The following is a 17,051-nucleotide window of genomic DNA, read 5'->3' on the forward strand; positions in this document are numbered from 1 at the left end:
TCGATACATACATAGTGGCAGGAATGACGCTGCAGATGTAAGACCACCCTTACAGAATTGCAGACATGTGTCTTCATTTAATCACAGTGCAGAGAAATTGAGCAAAACAATCTGAAGACGTCAAGTATGTAAACAGTTAACCGTTGGATTAGGCGCCTCGTGGAGCTTAGTGGCAGAAACTCAAACTGATGTTGTGCATGGATAATTTTGAAATAAAAGTTTAATTAAAAGCGTATAATAGGAATTAAAAATTAGCCTACTGAACAAAACATTCTAAAGAATTAATATACTAAAATAATAAATAAACACGATGGGATATGGCAAATGGTGTGCGTCTGAATAAAAATACAGTAACCTATAAAAATACATATGGTCTATGTTTAAAATAGCTGAAGTAAGCAGTAAGAGCTTCATGTATAAGCACTGGTACTGATCATAAATGCTGCAGAAAACAGAGAACAGCAATTAAAAATAAAAAAGCGTTTTATCAGGCCAAAAGAAACTAAGTAAATGTTTTGGTAATTGACATCATGGATCAAAATACTTCTGATTTTTACTAATCATCTGATCATTAAGTAGTCGAACATTGATGGTGCACGATATTGTGCGCTATTCTTTGTACATTCTTGTACGTTATTTTTTGTGTTCTGCAGGCAATTGATTGTCTCCACTGCTTACACATTTTCTTACTGCTGATCTTAGCTACTTTAATGATAGCCATTTGTATGTTTATACTTTTATGTTTTACAGCATTTTTATTGAGGCTTGCATCACTTGCCAGTACGTGCTACAACGCGCGCGCTCTGTTGGTGCTCTATGGAAATGTTCTTCTTCTGACTTATACGTGACGGGCTTATTTTAATAGTGGTACAAGTCCATTTTTGTTCTTTCTGAGATACAGAGTCCTAAAGTTAAATGAGCGCTGAAAAATCTGCAGTTGAGATACCAGAAATACTCAAGTACGTATACTTGAGTCCTAAAGTTAAATGACGGCTGAAAAATCTGCAGTTGAGGTACCGGCCGGCCGGGGTGGCCGAGCGGTTCTAGGCGCTTCAATTTGGAACCGCGCGACCGCTACGGTCGCAGGTTCGAATCCTGCCTGCCTGTATGTGACGTCCTTAGGTTAGTTAGGTTTAAGTAGTTCTAAGTTCTAGGGGACTGATGACCTCAGATGTTATGTCCCATAGTGCTCAGAGCCATTTGAACCATTTTGATCCAAGTTGAGGTACCAGAAATACTCAAGTATATATACTTGAATATTCCTGGTATCTCAGCTGCAGATTTTTCAGCGTTCATTCAACTTTAGGACCTGTATCTCAGAATAACCAAAAATGGACTTGTACCACTATGGAAATAAGCCCTTCATGTAGTATATCCCATTATGTCTATTTATTATTTTAGTATTCCATCTGTATTGTGTTTTTAACTCCTATTACATGCTTTTAACTAAATTTTTATTTCTCAATTATTCACGCGCGCCATCTGTGTGAGTTTCTGCCACTGAGCCCCACGAGGCACCTAGTCCAATGCTTGACTGTTTACATGCTTGACGTCTTCTGACTGTGTTGATCAACTTCACTACACTGCGTTTAAACGAAGACACGTGTCTGTAACTGTAAGGGTGGTCTTATCGCTGCACCGCCGCGCCTGCGGTTATGTGTTGCAGCGAGGCGGGGTCGGTGGTCCGCTTTTTTGTTAACGCTATCATTCAGTTCACCTACCTCGACAGGATTTCTTGCCGATGTCCCTTCACTCTGTGGTAGCAGATACGTGCTAGGCAGTGTAAAGCAGCGTTGATGAAACCACCACCTAATACCTACCACACAGAGGCCGCATAACTCTAGTTGAAAGTCAGTTCCTGAAAGTTCATGATTAAAAAATAGGGCGTTCGGGATCTTCAGTCTACTTGCAGAAAAGCGTTTAAAATTAAATTAACTCTGCTTTTTATTCACATTGAAACACATGAAATGGCTATCAATTCCGTATTTAATACTGAAAAAGGTTATCATTCAAAGTTCACTATCTGTATAACAAATATTCATTCGAAAAGTAACCAAAATTTTAGTAAGTCCGACACGACTAATTTTCACGTTCTGCCAGTCACTGATCCACAACTGTTCGCGAGTTAAACATTCGGTCGTTTCAGTGGTCTTCTTCGTGAAGAGGTGCTCGCCAAAGTATTCTGTACAGAGCGCGGAACAAGCCACGCGGAGTTGTTACTACGTCCAGGAAGTTCACACGCTCATATCTCTCAAACTATTTGATTTAGAAACACCAAACTTTCATTAAAATGTTCCTAACTCCAGTCGGTTCAGTCACGATATGTTCGAACCGAAATTTGCTCACTATTCCCTCACCTAACACAGTATTTTTAGGGAATGATCTGACATCGTGTTATAGATGGACTGGCTAGCAAGCGATTTCTCTCGAGGTACTCTCCTCTCTGCACACTCCTCTATTCGTGCGAGAACAGCTTAATTCTGACTGGCTGTTGATCTAAACGATCAATCAGAACGTTCCTTTCTGATCGTTCTCGCGGCGGATCTTGCCTTATCCAATCACTAATTTAATAGTAATTAATGTCAATACAACTTCAATTTCTTGTGTAAATGAAGTGCACAATATTGTTCAGATGGATAAATAAACTTATTCCGCCCCTCACTTCCATTCTGGTAAAGTTTTAAAAAGAAAATTCTAATTAATTGATTTTTATGCACTGATAACTTTGGAATGACTTCAAATGATAATGGAAGTCAATCTGTTATTGTTCCTAGCTTGGTTTCAAAAACAAGCGTAGGTTTTAGGAGTTTTACGTAATTCTCTTTATCTAAAATAGATAAAAATCTGAAAGTTTGACAGCATCATTCCGTTAATAACAAAAGGCTGTGTACCAAAGTTGAACAAAATTGTATAATAACTAATATGGACTATTTAAATTCGTAGAGGGTATGAATCTTCGTACCAACTGAATGTTACGCTATGCAGTTCTCACGGCAGGCAGCGTCAGCTGTGCCGTGAGCAAAGCTAAAAAAACACAGCCATCCTGCAGCCATCGCACTAGACAGCTGTGTGCCTTATTGCAAAGGATGTCATCTCGTAAGAACTTGCTGCGTTACTGTGTGTATCAAAGGGAATGTCTGCACTTTCAGTGTTTCCTGTACTACGGTACTTCATTTTCGTCTTTGGAAGACTTTCTTATTGATTAATATTTGTTGTGTAGTTACACGCTTTATTATGTAGGTACACGTCCTGTTTATCGCTGTCTGGACATTTGCTTATTTCGCAGCATAACAGCAAATGTAAGTTTTGTTTTCAATAGTTCATAGACGCATTTTTCATACTTTCATTTCGAGCTGTACATGATAGGACATACTTCCGGCTATTTATATTTTCCTGTCTTCTTTTTTGTAAATGATCTGATGATGCGCTAAAAAGGTGAAACGTGTCATCAATTTTCGCAACCAAGACGGTTTTTCTCCAGATTAATCTACTGAGTGTCCCACTCAAACCTCCCTGATTTCAAGGACCCAGGAGGGATAAACCACAATAGATACGACATTGAAAAATGCACCACATTGTAGAGCATCTCAAAGAATTTGTATTCCCGCATCATAAGTGCCAAGTATCGTTGCCAGGGTGCAGCATGGTCCATGAACTGGAAATGGTGACTTCACAGCAGCGCGCGCAGGCAGCAGTGTGGTTTGCAAAACCAGAGAGCCATTTGAACCATTTGAACATCTGACACCGAACGACAAAACACGCTGACAACAATTTTCTGTGGATATGCTGCAGCGTATTGATATGGATGTCAGCTTCCTGGAAAGATGTTTATTCTCAGATGAGGCAACCTTTCATCTATCAGGAAGGGTTAATAGGCATAATGTTTAGATTTGAGGTTAGCAAAATCCGCACGTTGTCATTGAACATGTTCGTGATAGCCCTAAACTACACGTCTAGTGTGGGCTAATGCACTACAGGATTGTTGGACCGGTCTTCTTTGCGGAGCAAACAGTGAATGGGTCAGTGTACCTGGGCATGTTGGAGCAGTTTGTCTACCATCAGATACAAGACTTGCAACCCAACATCAGTTTTCAACAAGATGGAGCTCCGCCACATTGGTCAACGGCTGGATAGGAAATTTACCAATCGGTGGATCGGACGCGGAGGACCTATTGCCTTGCCACCACTTTCACTCGACATTACGCAGCTTGATTTCTTCATGTGGGGATTCGTGAAGGAACGCGTGTGGGCGACGAAAGTGGACGATGTTCCTACGTTGCGACATCGTATTACTATTGCGATTGCAACAATAACAGAGGAAATATTATAAAGAACTTGGCAAGAAATTGAACATAGACTTGATGTTCTTCGTGCTACAAATGGTTCACATGTAGAGGTATATTGATGATAAATAAATAAATTCTTTGAGATCCTCTACAATATGGTGAATTTTCCATTCTCGTATCGACTGTGGTTTTTTTTCTTGGGCCTCTGAAATAAGGGAGTTTTGAGTGGGACACCCTGTATACACCACTGGCCATTAAAATTGCTACACCACGAAGATGACATCCTACAGACGCGAAATTTAACCAACAGGAAGAAGATGCTGTGTTATGCAAATGATTAGCTTTTCAGAGCATTCACACAAGGTTGGCGCCAGTGGCGACACCTACAACGTGCTGACATGAGGAAAGTTTCCAGCCGGTTTCTCATACACAAACAGCAGTTGACCGGCGTTGCCTGGTGAAACGTTGTTGTGATGCCTCGTGTAAGGAGGAGAAATGCGTACCATCACGTTTCCGACTTTCATAAATGTCGGATTTTAGCCTATCACGATTGCGGTTTATCTTATCGCGACATTGCTGCTCGCGTTGGTCGAGATCCAATGACTGCAGAATTTGGAATCAGTGAGTTCAGGAAGATAATACGGAACGCCGTTCTGGATCCCAACGGCCTCGTGTCACTAGCAGTCGAGATGACAGGCATCTTATCCGCATGGCTGTAACGGATCGTGCAGCCACGTCTCGATCCCTGGGTCAACAGATGGGGACGTTTGCAAGACAACAACCATCTGCACGAACAGTTTGATGTGGTTACCCTTGACGCTGCATCACAGACAGGAGCGCCTGCGATGGTGTACTCAACGACGAACCTGGGTGCACGAATGGCAAAACGTCATTTTCGGATGAATCCAGGTTCTGTTTACAGCATCATGATGGTCGCATCCGTGTTTGGCGACATCGCGGTGAACGTACATTTGAAGCGTGTATTCGTTATCGCCATACTAGCGTATCACCCGGCGTGATGGTATGCGGTGCCATTGGTTACACGTCTCGGCCACCTCTTGTTCGCATTGACGGCACTTTGAACAGTGGACGTTACATTTGAGATGTGTTACGACCCGTGGCTCTACCTTCATTCGATCCCTGCGAAACCCTACATTTCAGCAGGATAATGCACGGCCGTAAGTTGCAGGTCCTGTACCGGCCTTTCTGGATACAGAAAATGTTCGACTGCTGCCCTGGCCAGCACATTCTCCAGATCTCTCACCAATTGAAAACGTCTGGTCAATGGTGACGGAGCAACTGGCTCGTCACAATACGCCAGTCACTACTCTTGATGAACTGTGGTATCGTGTTGAAGCTGCATGGGCAGCTGTACCTGTACACGCCATCCGAGCTCTGTTTGACTAAATGCCCAGGCGTATCAAGGCCGTTGTTACGGCCAGAGGTGGTTGTTCTGGGTACTAATTTCTCAGGATCTATGCACCCAAATTGCGTGAAAATGTAATCACATGTCAGTTCTAGGATAATATAATTGTCCAATGAATACCCGTTTATCATCTGCATTTCTTCTTGGTGTAGCAATTTTAATGGTCAGTAGTGTATGTTGTTGCTGTACCAGCCAGCCTGATGGTGTGGGAGTTCTATATGAAACCTTTTTTTAAATTTCTCTGATATCAGTGTTGTGTAGTTCACTGTTAACGTATGCGTAGTGAATGCATTTTTGCCACTGCATTAAAGACAAGTAGCGAGAGAACATGAGTGAGAGATAAATTAAAAATGCTGATACAGTTATAAAATGATTAGGGGCCCCGCATTTTATCAGTGCCATAAGTCCCACATGACCTTAAACCTGCCCTGCTCTCGGCGTAGGTGGCTTGAATGTAGAGTAGTCAGCGGAGTACACAAGCCGTGACGACGCGCCGGCTCGTGGCGCGGGCCCCGCCTTTGTGCGGGGCTCATGCGTCAGGCATAAGGATTTGCGGGCGAGTCTGCCTCGCAGGCGCCCGCGGCGGCGCTCCGTTCCGCTCCACTCTGCTTTGCTTGCGCCACCCGCGGCAGAGCCAAGCCGGCACCGAGAGAGGGTTTCCCGAGAAGTGAAGCGCAGCGCTGATCCCCCGCGGCTCAGCCATTTTTTCTTTTCGCGAAAGGTTGAACGGAAGCGAGCCAGCGCCGAGGGGCGTTCGGGCATTCTGCCTGGTGCAACCTAGGACGTGTTTGCACACGCCCCAGCGCAGCGCGGATCTAGCCCACCGCAGACGCTACTTGCGACAAATTCGCCAGCTCTGGCCCCTCCCGGACTAGAAACATTTTACACAGGCGAGTTATGATATAATTACCACTAACTCTTGTGACCAGGACTTCGACTGCATTGCTCAGGCGAGATTTCGCCAACTGTATCTGCCTTAATGCTCTTTGGTTCTCTAACCTGTTTTCGCAAATTTCAAGTTACTCTTCAAGTAATATAGCTAAGGATCCTCGATATTTGAAGTAAACGTTACAATAACACTGTTATTGTGGTGTTCCTACTAAAGAAATAATACCTTTCACACTGGACCTCTTTCAACTTCACGTAGGGTAGGATTCACCAAGCTAGGTTTCAACATTCACCTTGTTTTTTGATAAAAACGAGAAAACTGTACGGATTTTATTACAATACTTCTACCTGCACCTTTACTTTATTCACACTTCGAACAAGTTTCCACACATCATCTGGGATCACTTTCAGGATGAAATCAGCTCCTGTATCAATTATCTATGTTCCTGATTCATCTCTTGATCTGTGTAAACATTTAAAGAAGTCTTGAACTATTTGCACTCTTTTCAATGTTAGTTGCTGTGCCGTCTGTGAGCTTAACTAATTAAAAGTGATTTCTACTCAGTATAAGTTTCCATCTTATTTTCTTCATACACTTAGGGTGAGGTGACAAAAGTCGTGGGACACCTTCTAAGAACGTGGTAGATCTCCTTTTGACTGGTGTAGTGTAACAGCTCGACATGGTATGGCCTCAACAAGTTGTTGGCAGTCCCCTGCAGAAATACTGAGCCGCTCTGCCTGCATAGCCGTCAATAATTGCGAAGCTGTTGCCGTTGCAGGGTTTTGTGCACGAACTGATCTCTCGATTATGTCCCATAAATTTTTGATGGGATTAATATCGGGCGATCTGGGTGACCAAATCATTCGCTCGAGTTGTCCAGAATGTTTTTCAAACCAACGGCGAACAACTGTGGCCTGGTGACATGGCGTCTTGTCATCCACAAAAATTCCATCGTTATTTGGGAACATGAAGTTCACGAATGGCTGCAAATTGTCTCCTAGTACCCGAACATAACCCAGTCAATGATCGGTTCACATAGCCCACACGATTATGAAGACACCACCAGCTTGCACAGTGCCTTGTTGACAACTTGGGCCTATGGCTTCGTGTGGTCTGCACCGCACTCGAACCATACCATCAGCTCATACCAACTGATATCGGGACTCATGTGACTATGCCACGGTTTTCCAGATGTCTAGGGTCCAACCGATGCGGTCACGAGCCCAGAAGAAGCGTTGCAGGCGATGTCGTGCTATTAGCAAAGGTACTCGTAGCGGTCGTCTGCTGCCATAGCCCATTATGTCCCAATTTCGCCGCCTTGTCCAAAAGCATACATTCTTCGTATGTCTCACATTGATTTATGCAGCTATTTCACGCAGTGTTGGCATATTCACAATACCTTCTCTTATGATTTTGCTTTGTCTTACCTCCTTCATACTCACCATATTTTAAATGATTGCCTGAGTATATTACACAAATGATTGACCCTTTCTTCTATGTATGTTTCATCTTCCACTGTGTTCAACATTTCACCTTCTTTATATACTATATCCTTCAGTTCTTACTCGCATTCTTATAATCTCTTTTTATGAATTCTTAAGTGATGAGTTCGTTTCTTTGGATTTTTGTATCAATTTTTACTCTACATCTTACTACTTTATGAGCAACTGCTATTATAAAGTCGTTTATCACCGCCACATTCTGCACAAAATCTCTGTTATTTTATCAGACATAATTAATTTATTGTTTAGTACTTTTCGTAAAATACGTATGGATTTCACGTCATTGGAATATCACTTCACCAAATGTTTGAGCGTAGCGAAAACAAGGCTCCCTGTTATTTACACAATGGGTTTTTGTTCGAGTTTTCATAGCCCAACCAAGATTGGGAAATGGACAAATGGGGCATGAGACTGATGAGTGTGAGTTCTAATTCCCTGAAAAAATTAATTACTTTAAAGTAATCAGGGTAATTAATGAAAATTTAAGTAGTGTTTTGAGGACAAATTGAAGTATTTCACGAACAGCCGCTACTTTTTATACAAATGAAGAATCGAAAAGTTCTTCTCTGCGAGGTCTAGCTACACTCCACATAAAAAACTACGTTGAAGTGACGTTTAAATTTCGGACATTTCGGGAACAAAAGATCCTAGGAGGGCAAATAAGGTATCACAAAGTTAACCTCTTCAAGGCCCAGCCATTTTGCGCTTAAAAAAACTGGTCAAATGTCTTGTGAAATGGTTTGCCTAGAAGTATGAAATTAAATAGACTAAAAAAATATTTGACGTGCCTTTCAATGACGTTAGAAATCATGTACAGCAAATTGGATGCGTCAAATATTCCTCTAACCTACTCTATTTCTTACTTTTAGACAAATAATTTTACTAAACATCTGACCGATTTTTTTCTGATCAGTTTTCGGCTACAGTAGACGTTTAATTTTTTAACGTAGCCACAGTTTACGAAATGGCCAAGGATGATGTGTCTGGGTGTAGTTTAATTTCATTCAGCACCTCACCAGAAACTAAAGACTCATCCATATTTGTTTCATGCCACCTGAGGTGTCAGAGCACACTGCCGTTGCCAATATTCGCGGTACTACCAGCCAGTTGGTTTAGTGTCAGATGGCGGGATTTTGTTGTTATTTGCTTTAAAAATTCAAGCTCTACACATTCGTATGTTATTCTGGTTATAGTTTTCCTGGTACACCATAATATTTTTTTACTTGTATAATTGTCATCCATTTTTTTTTAAATTCACGGCTATGCTTCAGTTGGAGTTTTTAATATACACACTTGAAACCCAGAACTGGTTGTAACGCATATTTGTTCCTTGAAAACCACGTTTGATTCACTTGGACAGTACAGTTGGTTTCAGAGAAGTCCCCTAAGCAGAGTGACATCTCCGATACCATCTGTACTGTCCAAGTGGACGCGAATCAATTCCATTTAGTAGATAATCTCGGATTTACTTTTTAAGTGCGCTTTTCCCGACGTACGATCGCTTCGTAGATCGCAGTGGTACTTCCGAAAGTGGTACTTGCAACCCTCCTCTATAAGTGAAACGCTGTGGGAAGTAACGGTGAATATAAATCTGGATGGCCGAACGTGGATTTAAAATGTTTTCCTCCTCAATGAGAGTCCAGTGTGCTAATCACTGTACCACCTCTCTCGGTTACAAAATCGCAAACTCCAGAATAATACGCAAATCAACTTCACAAACTATTATTTCTACATGATAAATTCATTCTCTGCCTCACGTAGACAGGTTGTTTACTTCGGTCTCTGTAACAGAACGCGTTCTCAGCTCACAGATCACTATCGTGACGGGTGATGCGTCAGTGGCCTCAAGGCATATAGAGAAAGAGGGCAGAGCGTTCCGACAGTCCCTTCGTACTACCCAGAGCGGTCCACCCCATTTGTCTTTTTCTTTCGAGGGACGAGAGCACTCGCACTGACTACAATGTCTTTTCATCTTCTCTTGTAGGAAATAATTAATTTGCTCAGCTACTTAGTCTGATTAAATAACTGTAAGGGAAATTCCACCCGTAGAACTAGCGTTAATAGTTTTCATGTACAATTTGCGAATGTCTAAATTAACTGTGTGACAAAGTTACACACTAACTGTGCAGGAAGTGGTGATTTATTGTCAAATCTCACGAACTGTGACACAGGAGCCAAGAAACTCCATACCACAAGTAGAAGCTTTGTATCAAGGACAGACATTACTTCAAACACATTTTGAAAAATCGCTGGAGATTTATTATCAAAAAGAAATCTTTTTTGCAAAAAATTGAGGATATAGCTCATGTTAATATTTGAATATCATTACTATTCAAGAATGTAGCCGTATGTTGGTAAGTTAATGGTTGCCTGCTTTGAATATCATTGCTGTTCGAAAAAGTGCCAGACAAGAGAAAAGCGAATATGAGATTCAACAAATTTCGTTTTCTGTACTTATCTCACTAGGGGTAAGATAGATACAGCCTACAGGAAAATTAAAGAGACCTTCAGAGGAAAGAGAACCACTTGTATGAATATCAAAAGCTCAGATGGAAACCCAGTTCTAAGCAAACAAGGGAAAGCAGAAAGGTGGAAGGAGTATATAGAGGGTCTATACAAGGGCGATGTACTTGAGGACAATATTATGGAAATGGAATAGGATGTAGATGAAGATGAAATGGAAAATATAATACGGCGTGAAGAGTTTGACAGAGCACTGAAAGACCTGAGTCGAAACAAGGCCACGGGAGTAGACAACATTCCATTAGAACTGCTGACAGCCTAGGGAGAACCAGTCCTTACGAAACTCTACCATCTGGTCAGCAAGATGTATGAAACAGGCGAAATACCCTCAGACTTCAAGAAGAATATAATAATTCCAATCCCAAAGAAAGCAGGTGTTGACAAATGTGAAAATTACCGAACAATCAGTATAATAAGTCACGGCTGCAAAAAACAAACGCGGATTCTTTACCGACGAATGGAAAAACTAGTAGAAGCCGACCTCGGGGAAGATCAGTTTGGATTCCGTAGAATTGTTGGGACACGTGAGGCAATACTGACCCTACGACTTTTCTTAGAAGAAAGATTAAGGAAAGGCAAACCTACGTTTCTAGCATTTTTAGACTTAGAGAAAGCTTTTGACAATGTTGACTGGAATACGCTCTTTCAAATTCTGAAGGTGGCAGGGGTAAAATATAGGGAGCGAACGGCTATTTACAATTCGTACAGAAACTAGATGGCAGTTATAAGAGTCGAGGGACATGAAAGGGAAGCAGTGGTTGGGAAGGGAGTGAGACAGGGTTGTAGTCTCTCCCCGATGTTATTCAATCTATATATTGAGCAAGCAATGAAGGAAACAAAAGAAAAATTCGGAGTAGGTATTAAAATTCATGGAGAAGAAATAAAAACTTTGAGGTTCGCCGATGACATTGTAATTCTGACAGAGACAGCAAAGGACTTGAAAGAGCAGTTGAATGGAATTGATAATGTCTTGAAAGGAGGATATAAGATGAACATCAACAAAATCAAAACGAGGATAATGAAATGTAGTCGAATTAAGTCGGGTGATGCTGAGGGAATTAGATTAGGAAATGAGACACTTAAAGTAGTAAAGGAATTTTGCTATTTGGGCAGCAAAATAACTGATGAGGGTCGAAGTAGAGAGGATATAAAAAGTAGACTGGCAATGACAAGGAAAGCGTTTCTGAAGAAGAGAAATTTATTAACATCGAGTATAGATTTAAGTGTCAGGAAGTCATTTCTGAAAGTATTTGTATGGAGTGTAGCCATGTATGGAAGTGAAACGTGGACGGTAAATAGTTTGGACAAGAAGAGAATAGAAGCTTTCGAAATGTGGTGCTACAGAAGAATGCTGAAGATTAGATGGGTAGATCACATAACTAATGAGGAAGTATTGAATAGGATTGGGGAGAAGAGAAGTTTGTGGCACAACTTGACTAGAAGATGGGATCGGTTGGTAGGACATGTGTTGAGGCATCAAGGGATCACCAATTTGCATTTGGAGGGCAGCGTGGAGGGTAAAAATCGTAGAGGGAGACCAAGAGATGAATACACTAAGCAAATTCAGAAGGATGTAAGTTGCAGTAGGTACTGGGAGATGAAGAAGCTTGCACAGGATAGAGTAGCACGGAGAGCTGCATCAAACCAGTCTCAGGACTGAAGACCACAACAACAACAAAAATTTTGCTCATAAATGTACTTGGAAACGAATGAAAAAATTCAGTACTCAGTTAACGCTAATGAGTTTACAGTTACTACAGCAGTTTAACTAACCTGGAAAAGAGCTTGAAACTCTCCTTGAATTTTGTTTTCTGTACAATCTTAAGGATTAATTTTTAACACAACAGCTTCAAATAAGGGCTCTTTTAGAGGTGCTCGTGTTTTAATTTTAAGCTTTTCAGGAAAAGACCTCATGTATTTATCTAGCTGTCCTCAGATACATGAAATCCTCCTCAGAAGCGGTTTAGAAGACCAAATGAGCTGTAAAAAATTTCACATCAAAGTCTGTTACTGATGTTGATGAATTTCATAGTGGAATTTAGCAAGAAACAGATAAGGATCAACTGGATCAACTTAACGTGTCTCTAATTCTCAATTGTGTTCAAGAGGACAGTGGCCTAGAAAGAATTTTATTGAATCTTTAGAATTCCGTGCGATGCCTCATAATGAAGATACATCTCATGGACTATCTTTCCGTACTCCTGGGACTATTCATCACGCAAGTACGCAAGCAGGATGGCAAAAGCTATTTACTGCTTAAAGTTGTTTATTTTCATTGATGAATTCAAACTATCACATCAAGAACAGAATTCAAATGTAATATTCGTGTTTTTCTTACGATTGTGGATGTCAGAGCGTGGTAATGCGCCCCATATTAAAAAAATCACTGTAATTGTATTTCAGTATTCTTTCAAAACATTGCAAATATTAGGTTGTCGATCATGGTATCCTTCACTTCTTTTTACAAAAACTAAATAATTATTTGTAGTTCCTATCTTCTGTTCTGTCACCTTTGTCATCTTTAATACTAATTTGCTTTCAGAATAAAAAATGAAAATTCTCAGTGTATTGGAACCTGAGGGAGAACCATAAAACCAGATTTTATAAGCATCCTAATAGAAATCGATAAAATCGCAGAAATTATCATTAATAGGATTAAACAGCTTGGTTCCAATAAATTTTTAGTGTTTTTTCCAGATTTGACGAGTTCCTTAGGATAGATCGTTTTACAGTGCAGTGAAAATGAAGATTTCATCTCCCTACACATACCTACAAAACTGAAAGCTGTAAACGATCCAAGTGAGAGGGGTGGCGAACTTACAGACACTTACAGTATGTAACTCTCATAAAGTGAGAAACAGAAGCAGTAAGTAGGACATAGTAGCTTTATAAATTGTATTTCCTAAATTAATACAGCTATATTAGTAGTAAAGTTGAAAGTTATTGCTTAATTTGCTTAATCAGCTACTCTGAAACAATAATTGTTGTTGATATATATATATATATATATATATATATATATATATATATATATATATATATATATATATGTGTGTGTGTGTGTGTGTGTGTGTGTGTGTGTGTGTGTGTGTGTGTGATAAGTGTGTATGTCCCACATCTCCACCTACACCACTCTGACTGGAAAGGAGTAGTGTGCAGTTAAATACCACCTGCCCCCATAATGGTAGGAGTGGTGATGAGAAAGTATAGGTAGCACCTGACATCTAGGTTGCTCTGCACAACAGGTGTGTTGTGCAGGTAGTATCACAATGCATTGCAAGGGATATATGTGCAGTTGTGTAAGGGGGTGAGAGGAGGAAATGGATAGTGAGAAGGGGAGGTGAGATAGATAGAAAGGGGAGGAGGAGATGGACAGACAGTAGAAGATGGACAGAGAGACAGGTGGAGGCAGAGATGTACAGAGAAAAGAAGAAGTAGGAGACGGGGAGAAAAAGAGAAGGCGAGGCTGAGATGTACAGAGATAGAGAGGACGAGAAGATGTGTGCAGTATATGTATTATTGGGTATGTAAGCAAAGCCACAGGCAAAAGGCTAGAAAAAATAAGAGCTGTAGAGGACATTTCATTTTTTCTTGTAGTACCCCTTTTCCTCTTGAGTTCAAATTATATAGAAGTCGTTCTTTTTCGTGGAATGGGGTACCATGAAGAAAAAATCAACCTTGAAAAATAAGTGCCAACCCTGATCGCACAGCAGAGTGCGAAGCCGTTTTCTAGCTCAAGGTGTTTGATAAATGAGGCGGACTTGGCAAGGTTTAGTGCGTGACAGTAAATTTCGATTGTTACCTTGGGAATCTAGTCTTTTCTCTTGTGGGTTTTAAAGTGTGAATTATTTTCGAAAAAAGCGATCCAGATCGTAGTAACTGTTTTTAAAGTTCTTAGTAACCGGTTTGGGTCCATAACTTCATTCTTAGACCAAAGACTGGGTCTAAGGCTTCCATCGACTCAATTGTTGACCAGTCTGGTAAGGCAATTGAAGATAGCAAAACGAAAGGTGAAGTTTTAAATTTATAGTTCAAGGAATCGTTCAGGCAGGAGAATCATACAAACATACTGTCCTTTGACCATCGAACGGATTCCCGTACGGACGACGTAGTAGTAAGCATACCTGGTGTAGAGGAACAACTGAAGGAGTTGAAAACAAATAAGTCACCAACTCCGGATGAAATTCCAATTAGGTTTTTCAAAGATTACTCTACAGCATTGGCCCCTTACTTAGCGTTGCATTTATCGCGAATCTCTCGCCCACCGCACAGTCCCAAATGACTGGGAAAAATTGCAGATGATTCATGTGTACAAGAAGTGCAGAAGGACTGACCTGCGAAATTACGTGTCAATATCTCTAACATCAGTTTGCTGCAGAATCTTTGAACATAGTCACAGTTCTAACATGTAATAAATTTTCTTGAGACTGTGGAACTTATGTCCACGAATCAGCATGGATGAAGGGCATATTTCTAAATTTCCAGAAAGTGTCTGACAAGTGCACCATGTTGTTAAAGAAGGTACGAGCATGTGGAATAGGTTCTCAGATACGTGAGTGGCTCGAAGACTTCTCAACTTTAGGACCCAGTATGTTCTCCTCAACGGTGAATATTCATCAGAGACAAGAGGATTGTCAGGGGTGCCCCAGGGAAGTCTGACAGGACCACTACTATTTTCTATGTATATGAGCTGGCGGATAGGGTGCACAGCAATCTGTGGTTGTTTGCTTATGATGCTGTTGCGTACGGTAAGGTGTCGAAATTGAGTGAATGGAGGAGGACGAAAGGCAAAATTGCTAGTTGATGTGGTGAATGGCAGCCAACTCTAAATGTAAGAAAATGTAAGCTAATGCAGATGAGTAGGGAAAACAAACCCATAATCTTAGGATACAGAGTTAGCAGTGTCCCACTTGGCACAGTCAGTTCGTTTAAATATCTGGGCGAAACGTTGCACAGCGATATGAAACGGAGCGAGCGTGTGAGGATTGCGGCACCAAACGCGAATGGTCGACTTCGGTTTATTGGGAGAATTCTAGGAAACTCTGGTTGATCTCTAAAAGAGACCGCATATAGACGCTAGTGCGACCTATTCTTCAATACTGCTCGAGTGTTTGGGAACCGTATCAGGTCGAATTAAAGGAAGATACCGAAGCAATTCGGGGGTGGAGGGGCTGCTAGATCTGTTACTGGTAGGCTCGAACAACACAACTGTTACGAAGATGCTTCAGAAACTCAAATGGGAATCCCTGGAGGGAAATTAACATTTTTTTCGAGGAATGCTGGTGAGAAAATTTAGAGAACCGGCTTTTGAAGCTGACTGAAGAACGATTCTGTTGTCTCCAACATACATTGCGCGTAAGGACCACGAGGATAAGGTACGACAAATTAGGGCCCATACGGAGGTGTACTAGTCATCTTTCCACCACCCCCCCCCCCCCCCCCCCCGTTGTATCTGCGAGTGAAACAGGAAACAAAATAACTAGTTGTGGTAAGGGAACCCTCCGCCACGTGCAGTAAAGTAGATTGCAGAGTATCGATGTAGATGTAGCTGTAGAAAGGCACCAAATGATGTGTGGGGCCAGTGTGAGTAACAGCTGTATGGCACCGTCTGGTGTATGTCACAAACTGCTGTGACTATACGAAATTTGATTGCTACGAGGCATTTATTAGCGGTACAGCAGTAGTGACGATTTTAACCCTGTCTCGCAGATCAAAGCGAAGCTGTCGTTCGTTACTTTGACTGATTTAATAGAGCAGAAGTGCAGAGGATTAATCCAGGTCTCTCAACCAACGTTTCCAAATAAATTTATGGAGCAATAAATCACTTAATTAGTCTCGCGGGCCACACTTCGTTAACAATGCGTCGATTGTGGCCTTTGCACGACGCCATAGTAGCTGTGAGAATGATAAGAGGGGAACGTTTCAGGTTTTTCATCCTTACATGTAACTAAACAGGAAATTTATCTTCCCTACCAGTGTAAAATGCATATATTACTCATACCACAAATAAATGTAGAGACATCAAACGGGAAATTCTAAGCGATCCAACAAGAATGATAAATACAAACAAAAAAACAAAAGTCTAAAATCTTACAGTTATTTTCCAATTACAGGGTCCACCAGTTAACAAAAAACACTTACTCTCACCCTAATGGTCGAAGATAGTGAAAAATCTTTTAGACCAGTATTTGTATCATATTTATACAGGGCTAGTACAAATGACTGATGCGATTTCATAAATTCACTGTAGCTCCATTCATTGACATATGGTCACGACACACTACAGATACGCAGAAAAATTCATAAAGTTTTGTTCGGCTGAAGCCGCACTTCAGGTTTCTTCCGCCAGAGCGCTCGAGAGCGCAGTGAGACAAAATGGCGACAGGAGCCGAGAAAGCGTATGTCGTGCTTGAAATGCACTCACA

The sequence above is a fragment of the Schistocerca americana genome, chromosome 7 (assembly GCF_021461395.2).
Source record: "Schistocerca americana isolate TAMUIC-IGC-003095 chromosome 7, iqSchAmer2.1, whole genome shotgun sequence".
NCBI lineage: Eukaryota > Metazoa > Arthropoda > Insecta > Orthoptera > Acrididae > Schistocerca > Schistocerca americana.